This window comes from Sarcophilus harrisii, chromosome 2 (genome assembly GCF_902635505.1).
Source record: "Sarcophilus harrisii chromosome 2, mSarHar1.11, whole genome shotgun sequence".
NCBI classification, from domain to species: domain Eukaryota; kingdom Metazoa; phylum Chordata; class Mammalia; order Dasyuromorphia; family Dasyuridae; genus Sarcophilus; species Sarcophilus harrisii.
Window position 1 is genome coordinate 259,892,744 of NC_045427.1, and position 22,889 is coordinate 259,915,632.

The following is a 22,889-nucleotide window of genomic DNA, read 5'->3' on the forward strand; positions in this document are numbered from 1 at the left end:
GCAATCCAAATAGACTTTGGACAGAAAATGCCATCTGCATCCTGAAAAAGAACTATGGAGATTGAAAGTAAATCAACACATGTTTTGTTCACTTTTTTCTGTTTTATTCTGTTTTATCCAAAAATGAAATAAGCTATTCCAGGAGTTAATGGATTTCTCTAACTCAAAATCTTTAGGAAAAGGATGAATGGGGCTTGTTGATGCCAGAATTGGGGAAGACCTGAGCTCAAATCTACTTTCAAACATTTCCTAGTTGAGGGACCCGAGCAAATTACTTTATCTTTGCCTGCCTCTTTTTCCACAGCTGTAAAATGGGAGTAATTATAGCATGTCATATGCTGTTATGATAATCAAATGAAATAATATTTTAAAGCAAGAGGTTATTCTTATTTAGCTGTGGGATTTCCGAGGTCCTTTAAAACTTTGAAATTCTAAGATTCTAGGAAAGGAGAATAAAAATTTTGTAGGTTCTTCTTTATGAACTGATTGGATCCTAATTAGGTCAAAAAAAAAAAAAAGGGGGAAGACACAACAAATTTCTGTTCATTCTGGCTTCTAGCCAGTCCTGTGGCCACAGCTGTCTAGCTCACTCACTCTGGATCCTAGCCAACCCTCATTTCAATCACTACATCCTTCTCTACTAGGTCATTATCCAGAGTATGATTTCTCTCTCTCTCTCTCTCTCTCTCTCTCTCTCTCTCTCTCTCTCTCTCTCTCATTTGCCACAAGAATGGTAACCTACTGAAATATTGATTTCTCCCTGTCTTGATTTTTTTCTTTAATTCGCCCTCTCAAATCAATAACCTAGCCACATGTATAAAAGATCATAGGAGTCAAAGATAGAAAAGTTTAAGATCTCTTAGAGAAATAGTTTCCACAAAAAGGATGGGTCAATTACTCAAGCACAACACCAGTATTTTACAGATGTGGAAATTGGGTATGATCTTCAGGTTAGGAAGGGCAGAGCAAAAGAAGTTAATACATGGTTTTAACTCAAGGGAAGTAAAGAGATAGTAATGTACTCTAGCTTCTCTCAATGAGTTCAAGATACCATAATCAGAGTATGATTCTCTATATAATTAAAATAACTGGTACATGGGATTTCTAATGGTAAGCTTTGAAAAGTCATGGAGAATCAGACAAATGATACACAAGAAAGAAAAATATTGCTCCATTTCTCAAAAACAGAAAAGTGGAGAGGGACATATAAAACTAAGGTAAATAAGTTTGATTTCTAGCAGAAATCTAGAATATGTTATTAAACATTAGAAAGGTACAGAAGGAGAGACCACCAAGAGTCAGCATGACTTCATCAAGAACATATCATGCCAGACTAATTTCATTTCATGATCCCTCAAGTAAGTGATGAAATCTTAATTCTACCCCATATCAAATTACATAACAGGTAGAAAACATTGATCCTGCCCAGCCACATGATGGAAATGGAAATGGAGTGGGAGGGGAAGGAGGGTTGGAACTTTGCCTGAAAGAAGAATGTATAAACTTTGATATGTCCTCTTCCATGGAGTTTATACACAGTAGAACATCCACCATCACCTACCTGAGGAGGTTGTATATGGGTCTGCACAGAAAGCAAACCATGGAGGAAAGAAGAGATGGATATTAATAATGCAGAATTCTAATATTAACTGGCTTCAACAGAAAGTCAAAAATGACACAAGGTGATAAACTAACAGTGAAATTCATAAGGAAGGGGAAACAAGCAATAAAATCAAATAAGGTCATGATGTAATCCCTATAATATATAAATATTTTTCTATGAAAAAGAGTACTCCAAAAGTTGTCATAAAAAACACAATATTATTCATTATGCAGCTCCTCCCCCATAATAGAAAATAGACTGAAACTCTCAAATGAGCCAAAGGAGAAATAAAACCATTAAAACAAAAAAAAATGGATAAAAAAATAGGTCAGAACATAGTAGTTATCAAACAATAAATCAATAAGAAAACAAAAGAATAAAAAATTTAGAATATATATTAGAAAATTACCAGTATAAAGAGGCTCAGAAAAAAAGAGAATGATATATTTGTCAATTGAAAATATAAAAGTATAAAAAATTTTTAACAGAAAACAAAATTAAAAGGTAACAATTTAAATTTCATATAAGCCAAAATAATTGACTTTCAAGATAACATGCATAAAGATGATTTGAGGATTATAGGATTAAAAAAACCCACAATAAATTAGTCTGCATACCACAATTCAGGAAAATTTACAAAAAACTACTTACAGAATGAAACCCTAAGTTTAATATTTTAATGTATGCAGTGGTTAAATTTCAGAAAGCCAAGGTCAAGTACAAAGTATTGCAAGCAACCAAGAGAAGTGCACATAAAAAACCAAATTTTAAAACATAGCATTATATAATGGTTATATTAGCATTACAAAATAAAGTGCTTTATGAAGTCATGGAGGAAGATAATTACCAAACTAGGGGATCAAGAAAACTTCCAGTAGAAGGTAGCATTTGTTCTATTCTTTAAAGGAAGTGAAGGAACTCAATAGATGAAAGAGGATAGTGTTTCAGCCTAAGGGACTTTTGTGATAAGAAAGAGATAGAAGTGGTAAAACAAAATACAATTAATATTCTTTTTTTCTGTTTATAAATAAGAAGGAAAACAAAAGCAGACCAAATACCCCATTTAGGTGAGCAGGCAACATGTCCTCTTCACACAATGCTAGAGCAAAGGAACTTTAGAGATAATATGTCCAAAACTCTCATTTTGTAGATTTTAAAGAAACTGAGGACTAGAACTAGAACTAGAAATGACTTTTTAATGATTCTCTGGGGCAAAGGGAAAAGAAATTAATATCTCTTCTTTAAGTACTTTTTAACTACTTAAAGAGAGCTATTATGTCCCTTTCAGTCTTATAACTGCCATTCTAAAGATTGCCAGTGATTTCAACCAATTCTGTGGTTGTCTGTGACATATAACGAGTAATTGAAGGAACTTGAACCTGGAAAAGAGTAGATTCAAGAAGTACATGATAGATATCTTTAAATATCCGAAAAGGTTATCATATAGAAAAGTGGATTAAATTCCTCTGTTTGTCCCTAGAGGGAATGAGTTGAAGTTAAAAAGAAATAGAGAGTTGTAAAGGAAATTTTCCTAACAATTAGAGTTGTCTGAGGTGGAATGGTATGTTTTAAAAGCTGGTGGGTTTCTTTCATTGGAAGTGTTCAAGCTGTGGCTAAATGACCACTTCTCAATTAGGTTGTAAGAGACCTTTTTCTCTTTTTTTTCTTCTGAGTATGGATTGCAGTTAAATGACTGCTGAGTGTTCTTCCAACTCTAGAATTATTGGCTTGCTTAAAGTCACATAAGAAATTAGTGGCAAAGTCAAGATTATAATTGTCTTGACTACAAATCCAGGGATCTTTCTATTCTACCATATTGTCCTTTGACTCAAGATGCTGAACTAGCCTTTTTTTTAAACTTACCCCTTGTCTGACCTTCAGGTTCTTCCCTTTGTAATTGTTTGGGCTGGTTAAATGTAGGATAATTTGGCAGAAGGAGCTTTCAAAACATGGTCCTGGAATGGTAGTCGCTTTGAGGGGATTACCTGATAGTCTATGTTTGAGCCAAATTCTCTCCCAGCTTTTGCCTCAAGAAAATCATCTGACGAGTGATCCTTTACAAGGGGGCTACATTTCCTCTCAGGCCTAACCAGGTACATTGTCTGAGCATGTAGGCACTTCAGCTGCATGAGCAGTCAATCCATTACAGGAGCTCTATTGAAACGAAATAGAGTGTCCAAGCCAAAGCAGAGTGGAGAATGAGACAATTACCTAGAGGTGGTGAAAGGATTAGAGACTGGATATAACAAGAGACTGTAATTGCTGGAGGCATAAAAAGTAGTCCTAAAGAAACTCATACCCATACAGTCAATTCTCCATAATCAGTAAAAATAAAGTAATAAAGTGGTATGACTGACTCAAAATAATAGGCAAACCAAAAATTATTTGTATGTGACATTGGAATGCATTTACTTCTTCCTAGAAATTAACTTTTCTAATCATGTTTTCCTTATGATATTAAAATAAGCTTACAGAATAAAAAATTAAAAGATTTGGCATCAAAAGACTGCTGACTCTTCCTTACTATCCCTATGTCCTTAGGCACAAATGATTTGGGGCTCAGTTTCCTCTTCTGTCTTTCTCTAAATTAATGTTCCTATGATTCTTTTAGCATAACACAGTTAATTTCAGAGGGATTCAGACTAGGCACAAACTTTAAATCAACAAGAAATCCTTAACTACCTCCTTTATAAAGACATTTGGCACACAAAGACAAAAATAATAGATCTTGTTCTCAAGGAGTTTATGTTCTAATTGGGAAATACAGAATATTCACAATTTTTTTTAAAATACTTGAAATGTAGCCAGCACTAACAATGGCAGGACTAGGGCAGGCTTTTCACAAGCATGGTACCTGAACTAAGTCCTGAGGGAAGCTGAGGATCATAAGAGACAGACACGAGATAGGGCAAAGGTATGGAATCAGGTACCACCATGTTCAGGAAATAGTTATACATATATATGTATGATGCATATGTTTGCATAAAACATGTAAACATGCAAGATTTAAGTACTTATGTAATCAAAAGTTTTCATCTACTCTCCTCCCCTTTTCTTTCTTTTACTTTCCTTCCCTCTCCTCTTTAATTAGATAAAAGGGAGATCATAGTTTACTGCACTTGCAGAAACCCTAAGGGTCTCCTTCTCCCATATTTATTTATTTATTTGTTTGTTTGAATTTTTCTAGATTGGTAAAAGAGGAGATTCTTCGCCTCAATTGTTCCTAGCTTCAATCACTAAATGGATGCAACCTCAGTCAAATTGAGATCTGTTAAACACCTTAGGTTAAAAAGGCCAAGCTCTCCCATTGAATCCAGGGCCATCTCCAGTCCTCTTTAGCAATATCTTACCACTGGACCCAGAAGGCTCTGGAGGAGAAAGTGAGACAGATGGCCCTCAAACAGTTCTTCTTCACCTCAATTCAGTTCATTTATATTCTCTTCAAAAAGACAATCAACAAATATACACAACATACATATTGCTATGTAACATTTTACATTATTTCACACAAAACATTGACAAATTTCCATACACAAACATGTCTATCTACTATATCATATATTTCTTTATAAACACCCCTGTACTCATAAAAAAATAGGTGTCTAAACCTCTAAACTGATGTAACTGAATTTGATTCTGTTTTCTCTGCTAAGGAGAATTCTTTTTCAAATTGAGAAAGATAGGAAAAATAGAGAAAGTTTTTTTTAAAAATTGAAGAGAGGAAAAGACAAAATAGAGAGGAGAATAAAGAAGAAAAGAGAAAAAAGGAAAAAGCAAGGGAAGGGAAGGTAAAGGGAAGAGAAAGGGGAAGGAAAGAGAAAGGGGAAGGGAAGAGAAGGGAAAAGGGAAGAAGGAAAGGGAAGTTAGGGATCCTGTGGAAGAGTTAGATGTCTGTTTAATTTGAGCAGAAAGTGGAATTAGAAACAATATGCAAAAGCTATGAGAGATGAATTGTAGGTTTCTATTAACTTCCTAATAATAAGAGATATTCAGAAAAGAAATGGGCTTTGTGGGATGAGACAAGAGAGAAATAAGTTGATTAATAATTTTAATCAATCAATCAACAAGCTTTGTTTGCTAAGTGCCTAGACAAAGTGCTAGGAGTATAAAAACAAGAGTAAATCTGTCTCTACCCTGGAGGAACTTCCTTTCTTTTAGGGGAGACAACTTGTTAGGGGTACTGTAGTTAGTACTCCATGCTTCAGACAGGGGTTATACACATGACTTCTGAGGCATCTTCAAACTCAGAGACCCACTAATTCAATCCTAGTCTCAGACTAAATTCCAACCAGATGCATCAGCTCTCTGAGGGCCTACCATGGGCAGATTCCCACTTTGGAGTCCATTCTTGCAGTCAAAACAGTGATGGGGTCCTTCCTCTGACTTGGACCATGACTTTTCCTAGACATAGGAAAAGGATTGTTGGAGGGAGATGAAAGATTCCCTCCCTCCTTTGCTTCTTCCTCTGGGGAGTCAGCCTACTGCCCCCGCAACACTAGGCTCCCAGCTTTGGAGAAAAGGAAATGTTCTTTCCAACTGTAGGTTTTAGCAACAGCCTTCAAGTGAATCATAGGCTTCAGTAGAACCAAGGGTCAGAAAATAAAATCTTCCAGAGGGTACAAAGAGGTTCTTCATTGAATGCCATCTTCCCCCCTCCTTCCAATCCAACCCTTCCCCCCAACTCCCACTACATACATACAAACTAAATAGGACAAGGAGGAGGAGAAGGGATTAACTCTCAGGGTTTCAGATATGCCAAAGGTTAGCAAAAGGGCACCAGCATTTGTTCTGGTATTATTCCTCCCAGCAGAACTAGCACAATTCCTTTGAAAATGCCCATGGAAAGTGTTTATAAAACAGGGTATCACTATACCAGGGGTCTGTTAATTCCTTCAGTGTTATTACTCACTGTTGTTGTTACAAATTGAGAAATCAGGGGAAGAAGCATGCCCTTGTCTACAGGTATGTTCACACAAGCTTTCCCTAAAACTTGGCACTGACTGGAAGAGAGAGGGTTAGGAGGTGCAGGTGGAGTGCGGGCCATGTGTGGAATTCATAGCAGAAGCTGCCATGTTTTGGTCCATGTTGATTCAATCCCTTTTCCTGACATGCTAGTACTTTGAACTTTGTTCCTGGATTCCGGAAAAATAGCCCAAAATAATTAAGCTAAGATAGAGGACAGAAATTCTTCATCCTTATTAACTCCATAACTCTTAACTTCCTGTTGATTTACCAATAATAGTCTATTTTAACTATTTGATAATTCAATTTAAAATACAAGGCAGTGGAACTGGGCCATAGAAACACAAAATTCTTAATTTAGTTCAATGAGAGTATGCAACAAGAATATAAATTAGAAAAAGTACTAATGGAGGTGGGAGGAGAGGAAGAGTCAAGAGAGGCTTCTCATAAGACAAAGCACTTTAGATGAGCCTTAAAAGGAGCTCAGGTACTGTAAGAGGTTGAGATGAGTAGGGAATGCTTCCCAATTCCAGGAGATAGGCTGTACAATGGCATAGAGATGAGAGATTGAATGTTGATTGCAAGAAATAACTGGCAGATTATTTCAGTTGGAATGTAGATTTTGAGAAGAGAAAATAATAATATAAAATTAGTCTGTAAAGATAGATTGGAACTAGATTGTAGGTTTTAAATGCCAGGCTCATATTTTATCCTTTAGACAATGGGAAACCATTGATAATTTTTGAGCAAAGGAGTGATATTGTTAAAGGTGGGCAGAGAAAAAAAATTTAGTTTGGCAGTTATGTAAAGGACAAAGGATTGAATTAAGTTAGGGAGATCATTATTAGGAGGTTATTACAGTAAAACTGCAAGTCATTTTTATGGAAGTCATTTTTCCTACATTTCTAAAAACCATACCACCATCTCTACAAAGATTTATATTAAAATAGTAGTTACACATATAGAGACAAGACTATGAAGATTGAATGAGAATCACAGCATAGTATTTTTTCCTTTTTTTGTTGTTTGTTTGCCTGCTGGGTTTTTTTTTTTTTTGTTGTTGTTGTTGTTCTTATTTTTTTCCTTTTAATCTGATTTTTCTTGTACAGCATGATAAATGTGGACATATGTTTAAAAGAATTGCACATGTTTAACTTAAATTGGATTACTTGATGTCCAAGGGAAGAAGAGAAGGAGAGAGAAAAATTTGGAATATAATGTTTTGCAAGAGTAAATGCTAAAAACTTTCATTTTTTTTGAAAAATAAAAAATATTATTTTTAGAAAAAACAGTAGTTTTTTTTCAAGTGGCTGAATTAGGCTGAAAAAATCATATCTGAAAAGCCTCTAGGTCATTTCAAAGATCTATGGTTACAAAATATTGATGGATATTATATGCAAAAGCTAGTTTCTCCTTTCTCCCTCTGGTCAATAAACTTAGGAAGGGCTTAATAAAGATTTACTCAGTCATGAAAGGACAAGGTTCTAGGATGTTAGGACAAAAATCCCATTAAAAACCATGATACTGACTTCTTATATTAATTCTAGAAAGCAGTATAGTGCAGTGGATAGAAAACTGTCTCTAGAGCCAGAAGACCTGATTTCAGATTATATTTCTGACTTTTACTACCAATGTAGTAATCAGTAATTCATTTCACTTTCTTATGCCTTAGTTTTCCTGTCTTTAAAAGTAAAGGATTGTATTAGGTCTCTAAAGTTTTTTCTACCTCTCAGCTATGATCCTTTGATTCTAAATTCAAATCTTCAGACAAGGGGCAGCTAACAATGTAATTCAAGCATATTTAAAGTGTCTGCTCGCTAAAAGACAAATAGCTACCTATAATGAGGAGAAAGGGTTTACAATAGCACTGGGCAGGTGACACTAGTCACTGACAGAACTCATAAGGGGGCTTTACCTTGAGAAATCTCTACTATGAGCTCCAGAACTGTCTGGTTGATGGATATTATCTGTAAATATGTTCTCTGTAAATTGGATTACTTATTTCTCTAAAAGAAGTAGCAGTATATGTAAATTCAGGAGAGCCCTCCTAAAGCATTAGCCTCTGTTCCCTCTATATTCTGAGTGCCCCATGAACATCGATGTTGTAAGTATTTATAGTGCTCTGAACACATATATTCTTTAATCCAATAGTCATATTTATGGAAGAAATCCAGAGGTTTATCCCTAGTTACATCTGCAACTTACTTTGTTCTGCATCTAACTTGCCCAAACCTCTCAAAAATCTCTTACCATTTTAGCTATGTATTACACAAGAGAATACAAAATGTGGAATTTATTTGATAGGCAATGATGAGCCACTTATCTTGCTTTCTCTCACATTGCTTTCAATAAAATATAAATATATTTGATATATATTATATGTGTAATATATAATGTATATTATAAATATAAATATAAAATATAAATAAAATATAAACTTCTTGAAAGCCAAGATGAGTTTGTTGTTTTGTCTTTGTATCCTGTATTATCCGGCACAGTGCTTTCCTAACAGAAAGCCATTTAAGAAATGCTTATTTTTTTGGACGGAATAATAAATCTATAGCTAGAAGGAGCCTCAAAGATTAGACTTCTAGTTCAATCCCTTCTTTTTATACATGGGAAACCTTAAGCTTATCCATGCAAATCAAGTGATTTGCTCAAAATCATAATCTAAGAGGCAGGATTTTGAACTGAGGTCTTCAGACTTTTGAGCTACTATTCTTTCCACTGTATCTTGAGGTCAATTGAATTGGATTGAAATGAAATAAAGTGAAATGAAGTTTTATAATCAAAGTGAAATGATATAACAACAACAATAAATTTATCTTTACTAACTTTGAAACCATAAAATACTTCTTATTTGATTTTCATAAAAACCCTGAGTCAGTCTATATACATTTAATAAGTGTTTACTTTGTGGCATTCACTGTACTAAGCACAAGATATCCAAAATACCACAAATGACAGCCCCTGTTTTTAAGAAACTCACAGTTGAATGGAGGAGACAACATGCAAACAATTATGTCCAAACAAGCTATATTGGAAATAATCAAGAGCACAAAGGCAGTTGAATTAAGGGGGATAGAGAAAGGCTTCCTATAAAATGTGGGATTTTAGTTGAAATTTGAAGAAAGCCAGGAAGTAGAGATGAAGAAGGAGGATGTTACAGATATAGAACAGTAAGTGAAAATACCCAAAGATACACAAAAGAATGTCTTTTTCAAAGAAATAGTAAGCAAATCAGTATCACTGAATCACAAACTTGTGAAGGAATAGATGATATAAAAAGATTGGAAAGGCTGATATAGATAGACATGTACATATGTATAGATAGAGACATAGAGACATAGGTTATGAAGATGTTTGAAGGTCAGGCAAATGGTTTTATTTTTAACACTCAAGGTGATAGGAAGCCCTCAGGATCCATGATTTTCTTTGCTCCATTCATTCATGTCCAATTCTTTGTGTCCCCATGGACCATATTGTACATGATTTTTTAGTTTGTTTATTTTTTGGCAAAGATACTGGAGTGATCTGCCATTTCCTTCTCCAGTGGATTAAGACAAAAAGAGGGGTTAAATTACTTGTCCGGTATTATAGAGCTAGTAAATTTTTGAAATCAGTTATAAATTTAGTTCTTCCTGAATCCAGGCCTAATACTGTCTACTCACTGCCTCCAACCTCTGCTTTAGGAGATCATTAATAGCTGAGTGGAATATAGAGGTGGAGTAGAGAGAAACTTGGGACAGGGAGATTAACCATCAACCTATTTCAATAGTTTAGTCATTTAAAGGTACTAAAGAATATCTCAATGTAGCCCCAACACACATAAAGATTAAAAACTCCAGTCTGCCTGGCATTACCTGAAGCTTAAATTCCAAGAGCTTAAATGACTGGTCTGTACTAACATAACTAGAATATATCTGAAGGAGATTTGAACCCAGTTTTTCCTTATTGTAAAGTTATGTTAATAAATAATAATGAATAATGATAATAGTTGCAAAGATTTATATAGTGCTTTTAGTTTTATAAATATGTGTAAAAGTTTTTTAAGCTGTTTACAAATTTTATCTCATTTAATATTCACAGCATTACTGGAATTTAAGTGCTATTACCTATTTTTAGATGAGAAAACTGAAGTTGAGAAGTTAGGTGTCTTGTTAGTGGTTATATTCACACAGTTACATAGTATCAAAAACAGGATTTAAACCCTGTCTATTTGACTTCCAGAATTTAGTACAATTCTTGGTATATAGTAGGCACTCAATAAATTCTTCTTCACTCCACAATACTAAACTGCTTCCACTTTCATGCCCAATGAAGCCAATTCACCAATTACCATAACTTTTTTTGGTCAGCATACTCACTACGTCTGTTTAAATGGAATTTCTCAGGAGTAGTGACAGCTGGATATTTATCTTTAATAGTGTTTTCTAGACTACACAGATGACATAAATGAGTCCTTACTCAACGCTAAAGTACATACAGCAAAGAACCTATACAAGTTGACTATAGAAAACTTTGGACCTTAATCAAGATTTCCTTTTTAAGTCACTATTCCTCTCCTGTATTTCAGTGTTCCACAGATACAATATTATATTAAATGTAGAGGTATTCCTATTATGTATGTAAGCTCCCTGTGGACTGGGACTCTTGCCTTCTCTGTGTTTCACATAGTGATTCCTGCATTCTGGGTATGCTTTTATTTTAGATGCTGTGTGCTTTGAGGAATCTGGAACATTGTTTTCTCGGTTGGAGTTATTTCTTATTTAAACTATCCTCTAATGAATGGGTTGGCTCCCTATGAGGATATAGTATTTAAATTGAAATTTTCAGTGCATTGATGCAGATTCTAAATTTTTCACATAAGATTTGTAAAAAGTGATCTATTTTCCTTTCATTGCTCTCTTTTGGTTACCCCAGGCATTTTTTATTAGCAGGAACTTTAGAGAACTCTGGTTGATATGATCTTGTCTATATCTATATTTATACATACTCAGGGCTAGAAAGAGGAGCCAAAATCTGCAAATTAAAAAAGAAAATTTACTGGATGAGTTAATACAAGAGTATTTTTTTCCTTCCTAAAATGTCCTGCATTTTACAACATTTTAATTACTTTGAAATCAGAAAGAAAAAAACCCCAAAAGCTAAGAAAGCCTATCAAGTTATCTCATTCTAAATTTATTCTTCACTCACATTCCTTCCTGTCAAAGTTCTCTGTTGACTCAGCCTTTGTTTACCCTTCTCTCTGTGGAGTGAATGACATATGCTAAAATAATGTCTCAAACTGCATACCGATTTCCAATTCTGGATTAGTCCATGGGATGCACCCAAGCATTACCACACATTTCAGGGAAATTATCAGGAAAGCATTTTTTTCCAAGTGTACATTGTTCGGGTCCAAAATGGTCCAGCTGCCTGACTATAGTCACAAAATTTACAGTAATAATAAGGTGGGGGGGGGAGAGTATAAATAGTTCTGAGGTCTGCAAATGGTGTCTTCTTGTGCTGGTTAATGCAGCATATTAGTATTTAAGTTAGTGATGTAAAGCAAAGTTATTTTTTTCTTTTTTCTTTTATTTTTTTAAGCTTTTTATTTTCAAAACATATGCATAGATAGTTCACTCTTGCAAAACCTTGTGTTCTGAATTTTTTTCTCTCTCCTTTGTCCCACACCCCTTCCCCTAAATTGCAAGTAATCCAGTGTGTTAAATGTATGCAATTCTTACATATATATATGTGTATATATATTTCCATATTATCATATATCCGTATTATCAGGCTGCAAAAGAAAAATCAGATCAAAAAGGGAAAACAATTAAAAGAAAACAAAAATGCAAGCAAACAACAACAAAAAGTTAAAATATTATGTTGTCATCCATACTCAATCCCCACAGTCCTCTCGCTGAGTGCAAATGACTCTGTCCATCACAAAACCATTGGAACTAGCCTGAATCACTTCACTGTTGAAAAGAGCCGCGTCCATCAGAATTGATCATAGTATAATCTTTACTGTCGCTGTGTATCATGTTCTCTTGATACCTCTTACTTTTTTTACTTCACTTAGCATCAGTTCATGCAAGTCTCTCCAGGCCTTTCTGAAATCATCCTGTTGATATTTTCTTATAGAGCAATACTATTCCATAACATTTATATACCCTAACTTATTTAGCCATTCTCCAACTGATGGGCATCCACTCATTTTCCATTTCCTTGCCACTGCAAAAAAGGGCTGCTACAAACATTTTTACACATGAAGGTCCTTTTCCCTTTTTTATGATCTCTTTGGGATACAGGCCCATTAGTGACACTGCTGCATCAAAGGGTAGTACAGTTTGATAGCCTTTTGGATATAATTCCAAACTACTCTCCAGATCAGTTCACAACTCCACCAACCAAAAAATAGTTTTCCAGTTTTCCCAAATTCCCTCCAACATTTATCATTACCTTTTCCTGTCATCTTAGCCAATCTGAAAGGTATGTAGTGGTACCTCAGAGTTGTCTTAATTTGCATTTCTCTGATCAATATAGTGATTTAGAGTATTTTTTCTTGTGACTAGAAATGGTTTTAATTTCTTCATCTGAAAATTATCTGTTCTTATTCTTTGATCATTTATCATTTGGAGAATGGTTTGCACTCTTATAATTTTGGGTCAGTTTTCTATATATTTTAGAAATTAGGCTGCAAAGTTATTTTTTTTCATAGGAAGGATAGATGGAATCAATAGAAGCACACTGGTGAAGAGACTTTCATAAATAATAGGGAGAGAAATGATATACTAAAGTCCACTAACTTTAAGCTAAATACTAAATCAAACAAGTTGACAATATCAGATAAAAGGTGTTAATCTCCTACCAAAGACCATGCTGAGCAAATCTATAACTAGGAATTCTAACAAACACCTGGAACAAATTTATTTGGATGAATACAGACATGAAGAGAAATCTCAGGAAAAAGGGCTTCATAAAGGCTGTTATTGGGACACCACTCTATAGATGAGACAGAGACTCTCTAATGATTCCTATGGGAAGAGAGCCTGGGACGCTGCCGAGGATGTATGAAGGAAGAGACTAGCCAGAAAAAGTTCATTGTGGGTTCAAGCCGGTCTTAACCAAACCAGCATACCCAATATTGTTACTGATCCCTGGGGTCTCCAATGAAAGAAATGGCATAGTTTCCAAAACATATCCTCAGAGAACATCAGTAAGATAATGTTGAATCATATAGATCTCTGGAGTAAGATGAGGGCTTCCCAGAATGTTAGGGAGTTGGCCCAATAGTCAACCCTAAGTTAGTTTCCTTTTTAAAGGGATTTAAAATCACATAATAACAATATTAGTTTGGAGGATTTGTGAAGAAAAATGGAACTCTATGATGTGGCAAGAGATTTATATAAACTGTTAAATCAATTACCATGAATCTTTTGTGTTTGTTGTATCTTTTGTAGGCTAAAAAAAAAAATGCTGTCCTGTTGTACATTATCACCTCAAATTCTTATACAGGATACATTTTGATATTTTAATCTATGTCTACAGAAACTTATATTCAAGCTACATTTAAGGCCTATACTGAGATTTCCTGTGGTAAATTCAGAATGAGAACAAAGGTCAATCTTTTGTGATTATATAAAAAAATTTGATTAGGACTCTACTTCAACTCAGTACCTGTAGTTTGGCTTCATGCTTAGTTCTACACAATTAAGTTCAGGGGACAAAAGTAAAAGTCAGTTCAAAAAGTGGAAAATAAATCAAAAGTTTTTTTATAAAATACACCAGACTTAATAACTCCCTGAAATAGAAACAGAGTCATGGTTAGTACTGTATATATCACTGCTTGAACAAATTCTCTTTTTTTCTGATTATTTTTATTTTTTTTTAAGCATTTATTGTCCACTAACTATATGTTAACTACTGTGATAGGTACTAGAGATATAAAGGGCAAAAATTAGTTTCTGTTCTTCATGGAACTTATCTAGAGATGGATGAAGAGCAGAGAAGAAGGATCAGAAACAAATAGAAACAAAGCAAAGTTAGAGAAACAAAAGAAGATCATGAACCAAGTAAAGTAAGTCAAAAATACTTATAAAATGAATACAAAATAATTTCAGGAGACAATAAGCACTCAGATAATTGAGAGGTCTTTGTATTAGAGGTGATACCTGAATTGGACCTTGGAATTCTAAACCAGGAACTAGACCTAGGAATGCTAAGAGGCAGAGGTGAGAACTGAGAACATTCCAGTTATAGGATACAGCCTGAACAAAGACCCAGAAGCTTTGTTTCAATTTCTGTATTCTGTAAAGTGAGAACCTTAAAGAGAAGCACTAATCTCTACAGAGATAAAAGCTTTCTCTCCAGCAGAGCCCAAATTCCTCACCCTCCTCAACATTTCCAGATGCCAGCTAATAAATAAAGACCTTTTTTTTTTTTTTTTAAATAATGTCAGGAGACATTTTTAGAACAATTTTTAGAAAGTTTGTGTCATGAAAGATTAAGATGTTTAAATGACTGATCAGAATCCATACACTTAGGAACGAGATAAATCATAGTCTCTCTCCTTATCACCATTTCCCCTTCCATTCAACTTGGCTTCATTTAAGTCTAAGGAATGGGATTCTTAACAAGACGAGAGTCCCTCTTTAAAAAAGAAAATTAAACATGCTGCAAAATAGAGCTGATTCACATGACTTCATTAGAATATTGAATTCTTTTATTTTTTTACCCAAATTACTTTGTGGATTTGCGCCAATCCAAATCATATTATCCCCAGTATATACCATGTGCTGCTAAGGTATGATTTACATTAAACATCCCCTTAAATGACTTGTACTCTGCCTGTTTTCTCTTCTCCTCTTTCTCTCCTGAATCTACCTTAGAAAAGACTTTTTTTCTTTGATTGTTTATTATTAACTTTCATTTACCTGTATTTAATTCTTGCAAAATATTTTATGCATATAACTTGATTATGGCAACAACCTTGTGAGGTAGGCAAAACTGAGATTATCATTTCTATATCATTCACAAAATCTGAGGCTTATATCATTCAGGCAATCTGAGTCTCAAAGAGAATTTCTAGATTTTAGAATTGAAAGGACTCTTGGATATCATCCCACTCAACTCCCTAATTTCCCCCAAGGAAATTTAGATTCACAAAAATTAATTGACATGGGTCACACAGTTAGTAAACCTACTGGCAGAGCTGCGACTGAAAGCCAAGTCTTTTAATTTCTGATCTAGTGTTCTTTCTACCGTCGGACCTTGTGAATTTCCCAAAGCCATTTTAATAATCAGTGATGGAACCAGGATGCAGTCATTTGATTCTCAGATCATGTTACTTCCCCTCATAATATATTGCCTCTCCTCTAAGACCTGAGAAATCAGTAATCCCAATTTGACAAAGGGCATTCCACAAGATTTTTGGATGGATTCTGTATAAAAGATAACCTTTTGTTAACGAAGTTTTTCTTTCTACATTGAATGTTGTAGATAAAGTTGTTTGTCTTTGCAGTATATTTTCCAAGCATGTATATGTGGATGATGAGGTTGACTCATCCATTAACAGAGCTAATTTAGTATTTGGAAGACTAGGAGAGAAAAGGTATCAACTTGCCTATCAAACTGCAGGTCTACAGAACCATTGTGCTGATCTCATTATTGTATGCCTAAGAAACCTGCAAAGTATTGCAGTGCCATGACAAGAAACCGAATCACTATCTTAGGAAGATTCTGAAGATCATCCAGCAAGATAAGATATAGGACACTGAGGTTCTCTCGAGCTGATCTTCAAAGTATTCTAACTCTTCTACAGAGAGCACAACTCTGATAAGTTGGTCAGGTTGAATGATCAAACATCTTTGCCCAAAATCTATGTAACAGAGAACTCACATGAGGCAAGTGCTTTTGTGAATGTCAGAACAAGCAATAAAAGGACACTTTCAAGATCTTTCTCAAGAACTTTTGAATCATTTGTGAGACCTGGGAAACACTGATACAGGTCTGCCCAGCATGGCATGCCCTCATCAAAAAAGGTGCTGTGTTCTATGAACAAAACAGAATTGCAATAGATCAAGGAAAAGTAAGATAGGTACATTTAAAGACATCTCTACTCAAAATGTTCCTAGGGATTATTTGTGCAAGACCTTTGGTAGAGCCTTCTGAGTTTGCGATGGTTTGATCAGCCACAGTCAGACACACAGTACACTGACCCCAACATAGTGTGTTCCCATTCTGTATCTTGTGACTTCTCCCATTCCCCACATGCTTCAGGCCCTCTTTCCTCTTCTCTCTGAGGGGCCTGGGATCAGGGAACTATGCTTCACTAGACCCAAAATCCCCCCAAAAAAATTAGAAAAGAAGGAAGGAAGGAAGGAAGGAAGGAAGGAAGGAAGGAAGGAAGGAAGGAAGGAAGGAAAGAAGGAAAGAAGGAAGGGAGGGAAGAAAGGAGGGAGGGAGGGAGGGAAGGAGGGGAGGGAAAGGAGCAAAGGAAGGAGGAGAATTTATTAAGCTCCAATTATACACCCAGAACATAATTGGCATTGTGCTAAACATTTTAAAAGCATTATCTCATTTGATCCTCATAATAATCCTGAAAGGTGGGGCTACTATTATTCTCAGTTTTACAGTTGAGGAAACTGAAGTAAATAGATTGTGACTTGCTCAGATTCACAATGTTTGTCTGTGTCTGAGGTTAGATTTGAATTCCTGAACTTAACTTAAGACCCCCAGCTGTGCTCAATACACTAAGCAGCTAAGTGGCACCATAGTGCGCAGAGTACCAGGTTGGACTCAGGAAAACTCCTCTTCCTGAGTTCAAATCTGGCCTCAGATACTTACTAGCTGGGGTCACCCTTCACTTAAGGGAAGTCACTTAACCCTGTTTGTCTCAGTTTCCTCATTTGTAAAATGAACTGGAGAAGATAATGATAAACTACTACAGTATATATGCCAAGAAAACCCTAAATGGGGTCACAAAGAGTTAGACACAACTGAAAAGCAACTGAATAACAATACCCATGTTTCACAGTAGTGAGGTTTTTGTTCATCTGCAAAACATGTTCAAGGCTGGAGGTTGGCAGAAATGGTATCTAGAGTAGTAATGTCAGTGAGATAAGAATTCTTTAACACAACATCGTTACATTCCTTATTCAAAGAAAACTGTTCTTCATGTCAGATAGGGGAACTCTGGAGCTTTTTACCTTTTAAACTGAGCAAAATACCAACACCAACACCACCACCAAGGACAAAGAAAGAAGCTGCCCAGCATTTCAGGAATGTCATTGCATAAAATTGCAGGAGGAATGATAGGGAATGATAGCATATCTTGTTTCCCTGACATAACTTTCAAAAATAACTTTCATGGTACAATAAGGTACAAAAGAGGAATTTTATGGGAGTTATTATAATTTGTCCAAAACCATTATTGTTGAATGAATCTCTTTGATGAGGGCATTTCTACCAGTGGAGATTGAAACCAGCATGAAACTTAGACACTTTCTTTGAGTACTGAGAATTTAAGTGATTTGCCTAGGATCACATTGCCCATAATGTGTCAGAAACAGGACTTGAACTCCGAACTTCTTATGAGATTGATTCTACCCATTATGACCCATGGTCTCCCAAAATGTCATTATTGAATGCAGATTGAAGCATTCTCTTTTTTTTTTTTTTTTTTTTTTTTTTTTTACTTTCTTACCCTCAGTTGGGTTTTATTTTGGTGGGGAGGACATCTAGGGGAGGGCCTGCATTTTTTGCATGCTAGAACCATGATTTATTGAGTCGAAATCAATTATCTTAATTAGATTAAAAACCTATTCAGTTCATTCAAGGCCTTTTTGAAACCACTCATATGCGAGGCCCCCTGTTAGCAGGATGATGATGGAGTACGATAGAAAGAGTATGGTGTTGGTAGTAGGTAGTTGAATAGCTCAGGGAAGAGGTAGGAGAAGAGCAATCTCTAAATCAAATAGTAGGAATGTAATAGCTACTAGGAAGAATTTTATAGAGAAAGGTAGACAGGCGGAGCCTAAGGGGTCAAAGCCACACTCATAGGGGCTTGACTTTTCTAGATATAGATATAATTGTGGTAGTCAAAAGGCGATTAGTACTACGACAGTTGCTAAAGCAGAATTGATTAGAAGGGTTAGTATTAGATAGATATGTTGCATCCTAGGATATAGAAATGTTTTGCATGACTGTACATGTACAATCTATATCGATTTGTTTGCCTTGAAGGAGGGAAAGAATTTGGTACTCAAAATTTTTAAAAAACAAATGTCAAAAGTTGTTGTTTATATGTAACTGAGAAAAAAAATTAAGAAGACATTGTTGGCTTCATCTTCATCATCATCATCATCAATAGAATGCAAAAACATTGAAGTTAGCAATTTTTTCTGTTTTGCTTCTTCATTCTGCCGTGTCTAGCGTAATGCAGACATTTGTATATTTGAATCAAATGGAAAAAAAAAATTCCCTTGCATTTCCCATACTACTACCTTTATTTGATCAATTCCCTTACAAAGTGTTTTGTAATTACTCATTAGTGTCTTGTTAAAACATGCCCAACAAATAATTTTTAAACACTTTATTAATCACCAAGCAAGCTAACTATACAAAGATGGGAAATAGAACATACTTACCCTCACATAGTTACAATCTAACAATGTAACTAACACAGATAAACAAGTTAGCTTTAAAACTTATACTTTGTAGAATCCAAACTTTATAAAATCCAAAATTCTTTATAGAATTCCAAACTTTTAGAAGCTGTGGGAAGCTAAATGTTTTATATGAGGTCACACAGCAAGGTAAACAAAATGGGTACTTGAAGTTCTGATGTTGCTGTATCTACTGAGTAAATTCTTCTACTGTCTATACCTCCCACTTCACTATTTCTCATTCATTGGGTACCCCAACCCACCCCCTATCTTGATTAATTAACTCAGAGAGGTCTTCAAATGGCAACCCAGTCTTCTGTTTCCAATTTCCTCCTGTGCTGAAAAGTAAATAGACCTGACCACATTTTCAAGTCATGGTGCATGGATCCTTTGTGCTTACCTCAGGTCAGACTCTTTTGGAAGGTCCCTGGGCCCAGGCCAAGTGGGGTATTCAGTTGCTTTGTTGTCTCTCATGACAACCCAACTAACCACAATCACAGCTTGGTCATTTTCATCATTCCTCTGCAAGGTGCTTGAAACACAGCCAACATTCTAACCTACTGGATTAAAGGAGTAAAAAGGGGGAAGGGAATGGGATTTAGAAATATTACCCTACATATATTTCTCCCTCATTATGACTACATGAGCTTCTTAATCATCAGGAACTCCAGGACCAAATTGTAAAACCATGGGTCAGATTGTAAAACAATTACAGACTAAAGTAAATTAGAGGAATCTTATTGCTAATCAGGCTTGAAATTGGCTCTTTTATTGATTTTGAGGGTGCTTTTAGCATTGCATATGTCTTGATTTTTTGCTGTGGTAAAAGCAATCATCCCAAATGTTTTGCTTCACTGCCCCTGCAAGAAGTTAGCAATGTGATCATGGATATAGAGCTGGTAGAAATTGTAGAGACCACTAAAATTAACTCTCTTCTTTAACAGATGAAAATGAACTCTGGAAATGTTGAATGGCTTGCCCAGAGTCATACAACTATTAAAAGTCTTAAGTAGACTCTGAACCTTTCTTGCTGACTCCAAGTTTAGTGGTATATCCATTCTTTGTACAATATTACGTCTAAAAAGTGTCAACCAACAGAGTATCATTAATAGACCATTATCTTGTCAACAACTATTTATTAAATACTATAATGTGCCAGCCACTGTGCTAAGTGCTGAAAAAATGAAGAAATGCAAAAATAATTTCTACTCTCAAGGAGCTCATAGTCTACTGTTATCTTTTGGGCCTACTCACTGTAGTTACTCATTATTATCTCTGTGCCACAACTTCCTATTGGATAGTTCATGAGTTTTTGGTTACTCTGAAATTGGATTTCCAATGGTCAAATATCCCCATGCTAAGCAAAGAACATTAGGAGAAGTGACTTAGATTGTTCAATATTTTCTTTTCAAGAGGACTCATTGTTTTAGGAAAGCATTACCATGAAAAGGAACAGGGGAAACATTTTCAAAAAAGGTTACAATGGCCTCATGGACAATTGAGAAAAAAAGTGCAAATAAGCATTATCAAGATGAAATGAAAGTAAGCATGTTACTATCTCTGACTTTCAGGGTCCTGCACCCTCTAATAATAAAACGCCTATGGGGAGAGGGCCAGTTTATGGGCCTCCTCAGAGTTACAGAACTTCACTGGGATGAAAGCATAGTCAAATAAATTTAGGCAGATTTTCCAGATTACAAAGATGGGGGTGAGACTCAGGCCATTCCCCTAACCCTCCAGGATGTGGAAGGAATGCAGATGTGTATGCATATGTTTTATACATACACACACAAATATATACATATATACACATAAATATGCATATATACACATACACATATATAGATGTGTGTATACATATACATATATGTGTATATATTTATAAATATGGGTATAGCTTTGAAGGTTGCAAAGGATTTTCTGTAGAAAAAACTTATGGTATAATAAAACTATTAGTAGCTCCATTTTACAGATAAAAATGTTAGAGAGGTGAGAAATTAATTCAATTGTTCAGAGTCATCAAGCTGGTAGATGGCAGTGAAGGAACTTAAATGCAGCTCTTTTCTGATTCTATATTCCTTCTATACCCACTTGGCTTCCTCTAGGTCAAAAGTTAATAAAGTTATTATTTGATGGTTTTATTAAAGAGAACTTATATAAATTGAATATCATACTTATTCTTTAACATCAAAATTATAAATAGTCACTTCTCATATCTCATTCCCATTTAGGGAAGGTTACTCCATGCAAGCACAACTTGATCTTATAGGTAAAACTCCCCAGGGCTTAAAAAAAATGATGTGGTAGCTGAACAAATTAGAGAATGATAGAACAAATATTGGTATGTGGGTATAATGCAATGTTATGGAATTTATTGTAAAAAGTGATCAAAGGAAAAATTTTGGAGAATTTTGAAAGATTTATATGAACAGATGCATAGTGAAGTGAGAAGAAGCAGTATAATGATTTGTACACTAACAAAACCATTGCAAAAGCAAACAGTTTTGCTTTAGAACTCTGACCAATGTAACAATCACTCATGATTCCAGAAAATGATGAGAAAAAAGGCTACATCTACTTCCTGAGAGTTGATGGGTTTATATGTAGAATGAAATATATTTTTGGACATGATCAACATAGGAATTTATTTTACTTAATATGATTGTATGTTACAAAAGTTTTATTTTTCTGCTTCTCTGACTCTGTCCTCTGATCAAGGAAGGAAGCAAAAATAAATGCATGGTAATTGAAAAAAAAAAAAACCCTCAATGTAAACAAAACCTCATTGCAATCAACTTAGTCCAGATACCATTTCACCTCAGTGTGGCCCAAGAGAAAGGTCAGATGGATGGAAAAATATGGGTTCCTTACCTTTCTTCAAAGTATATCTTGAGAGATACTTCCTACATAAGACTTTTAAATTCCCTCCAGTTATTATTGCTTTCTTGACATTACTTTTTATAAACTTTATTTAGTTATTTGTGTCCATATTTTCAAGCCCTACTCTCACTCCCAATCCTTGTAGAGTAAACTACCTCAAAGTAAGGACTATTCCTTTTGTTTTCAGTTTTTCTTTGTATCCCTAGCTCTTAGTGTTTTGTCCTCCAGAATACAGACACTTCTGGTTTGTTGAGTTGAAGGAACAGACTTTGTAGCTACCTGTGTCAGGCAAGAAACCTTAAAGATCTTGTAGGCTAAGACTCTCATTTCAAGTTCTTACCTCTTAATTTACTTAAAGCAAAATCTGGTCATGTTATCTTAGTGGTTAGCTTTTTTGCTACAGCATGTATGTACGTATTTATGTGTGCATGTGTAGGTATATGCATGTGTGGACTTAGCATAAGGAACAGTAATTATGCACATTGCCTCACACATTTTTATGAAGAAAAACTGCAGACATTCATTTTGGAGTTCAATTTGATTCCAAACCCATTGAATCATAGGTCAAAGAGGAAAGATTACCTATTCCCTGGGGAGCCTCACCCATTCATGGACAATATCATTGACATGTGCCTGTCCTTTCTGGCACCAAATAGATTTCCATATTTGGAATAAGTGTAATTTTAATATATCAGGGACAGAACCTTTTAATCGATTAAATCTTGGAAGTTGGAGAGCCTTTAATTGGAATATATGTCACCAAGAGCCTCTGTTCTGGGTGTATATGTGTG

General features: G+C 35.0%; 1 long non-coding RNA gene across 1 annotated transcript in view; it reads right to left on the bottom strand.

Annotated features, from left to right (window-relative positions):
* Window positions 1–20,356, bottom strand: part of LOC116421545 — an 86,810-nt gene extending 66,454 nt beyond the window's left edge. The window contains exon 1 of the long non-coding RNA XR_004231949.1: window positions 19,619–20,356. This is a non-coding gene — a long non-coding RNA (uncharacterized LOC116421545). The remainder of the gene's footprint in view (window positions 1–19,618) is intronic.
* Between the last annotated feature and the right edge of the window lie 2,533 nt (window positions 20,357–22,889).